Source organism: Oryzias melastigma, linkage group LG22, assembly GCF_002922805.2.
Source record: "Oryzias melastigma strain HK-1 linkage group LG22, ASM292280v2, whole genome shotgun sequence".
Taxonomy (NCBI): domain Eukaryota; kingdom Metazoa; phylum Chordata; class Actinopteri; order Beloniformes; family Adrianichthyidae; genus Oryzias; species Oryzias melastigma.
This window is the reverse complement of record NC_050533.1, coordinates 23,042,522-23,044,907: the sequence shown is the minus strand read 5'-3', so window position 1 is coordinate 23,044,907 and position 2,386 is coordinate 23,042,522. Positions and strand designations below refer to the sequence as shown.

Genomic DNA, 2,386 nt, shown 5'->3' with positions numbered 1-2,386 from the left:
CTCAATAATATCAAAGCTGAATATTTTTGGAAGTAGTTTTTAGTTTGTTTTTAGTTTTAGCTATTTTAGGAGGATATCTGTGTTTGCAGGTGACTATTACTGTGCATAAATATTAGGCAACTTGACAAAAAAACAAATATATACCCATTTAAATTATTTATTTTCACCAGTGAGACCAATATACCATCTCAGCATTCACAAATATACAGTTCTGACATTCAAAAACAAAACAAAAACAAATCAGTGACCAATATAGCCACCTTTCTTTGCAAGGACACTCAAAAGCCTTCTGTCAGTGTTTTGATCTGTTCACCATCAACATTGTGTGCAGCAGCAACCACAGCCTCCCAGACAGTGTTCAGAGAGGTGTACTGTTTTCCCTCCTTGTAAATCTCACATTTGATGATGGACCACAGGTTCTCTATGGGGTTCAGATCAGGTGAACAAGGAGGCCATGTCATTAGTTTTTCCTCTTTTAGACCCTTTCTTGCCAGCCACGGTGTGGAGTACTTGGACGTGTGATGGAGCATTGTCCTGCATAAAAATCCTGTTTTTCTTGAAGGATGCAGACTTCTTCCTGTACCACTGCTTGAAGAAGGTGTCCTCCAGAAACTGGCAGTAGGACTGGGAGTTGAGCTTGACTCCATCCTCAACCCACAAAGGGGCCACAAGCTCATCTTTGATGATACCAGCACAAACAGTACTCCACCTCCACCTTGCTGCAGTCTGAGTCGGACTGGAGCTCTCTGCCCTTTACCGATCCAGCCACGGGCCCATCCATCTGGCCCATCAAGACTCACTCTCATTTCATCAGTCCATAAAACCTTAGAAAATTCATCTTGAGATATTTCTTGGCCCAGTCTTGACGTTTCATCTTGTGTGTCTTGTTCAGTGGTGGTCGTTTTTCAGCCTTTCTTACCTTGGCCATGTCTCTGAGTATTGCACACCTTGTGCTTTTGGGCACTCCAGTGATGTTGCAGCTCTGAAATATGGCAAAACTGATGGCAAGTGGCATTTTGGCAGCTGCACCATTGACTTTTTTCAGTTCATGGGCAGTTATTTTGCGCTTTGGTTTTTCCACACGCTTCTTGAGACCCTGTTGACTATTTTGAATGAAACGCTTGATTGGTCGATGATCACGCTTCAGAAGCTTGGCAATTTTAAGAGTGCTGCATCCCTCTGCAAGATATCTCACTATTTTTGACTTTTCGGACCCTGTCATGTCCTTCTTTTGACCCATTTTGCTAAAGGAAAGGAAGTTGCCTAATAATTATGCACACCTGATAAACGGTGTTGATGCCATCAGACCACACCTCTTTTCATTACAGAAATGCACATCCCTTAATATGCTTAATTGGTAGTAGGCTTTCGAGCCTATACAGCTTGGAGTAAGACAACATGCATAAAAAGGACGATGTGATCAAAATACTCATTTGCCTAATAATTCTGCACTCCCTGTATTGTGATTAATCTTGGCCAGGCTCAGAGCCTGTCTTTAAGCTAAATTGTCTTTGCAGCTTTGGATGTTTGCAGCAGACCACGTATCTGATAAAGATGGCTTGGCATGTTTAAAAAACATCACGCTGCAAAGATTGAACCTTGCGTTGGGCTTTTGGGTCAACACAGATGCCGTAGCTCTTTTCCACAGCAAGTGTGACCAATAAAAGGAAACTATAGCAAGTTAAGAGTGGCATCTGAGCACAAAAAAAATAGGTTTGAGGGCAGACAGAAATCAAAACCTGGGAACCTTCCCCTTTTGACTGAAATCAAGACATCTTGTGATGCACCGAGACCAAACCAAAATTTTTGTATGGCATGATACCAAGCAGGTCCATGGGTCATTTTGCTGACTCTGGATAGATTTTCTTTTCAAAGTGGATTTTAACAGATAGTGCCTTTAGGAAGCTCCACAGCTGGAAGACACGTATTTGGCCTTCTGACGACAATGGGGGCTGGGGCTGGATACCCAATATCCACTGAATGTTTCTTTTGACAGTGGTGTAAAAACAAAGTGATGGTGGCCAAATCTTTGGCTCTTAGAAATTGGACAACTGTACATGAAAGAAGAAAGCAAAACAGAGGCAATGCAAGCTTTTTATTGGGAAGGAGTTTTCCTCACAGTTCTGACTGAGGGATTAGGAGTAGGCGTGGGGCACTTGCTAAACCTACTGCCAGAGTCAAGGCCTGGGAAAGCAGGTGTCTTGGTTTGAGGCCAGAGGGACATACTTACCTGGCAGGGGTGACACCATGATCAAGCAGGTGGTTTGCCCAAGGTGAGGCTCTGTCATTGCACTCTGACCGTGCTGACCCTTGTGAATTCCCCAAATGTGGGAATCTCAACTGCATAATTTGTGGTAGTGGGGGACTGCGTTCGCGCTCTCCCCTG

General features: G+C 43.5%; 1 non-coding gene across 1 annotated transcript; it reads left to right on the top strand.

Moving 5' to 3' along the window:
- The first annotated feature begins 2,222 nt into the window (after positions 1–2,222).
- LOC112150517 lies at positions 2,223–2,386 on the top strand. The gene has a single exon (XR_002919972.1). It is a non-coding gene; the product is annotated as a U1 spliceosomal RNA (small nuclear RNA).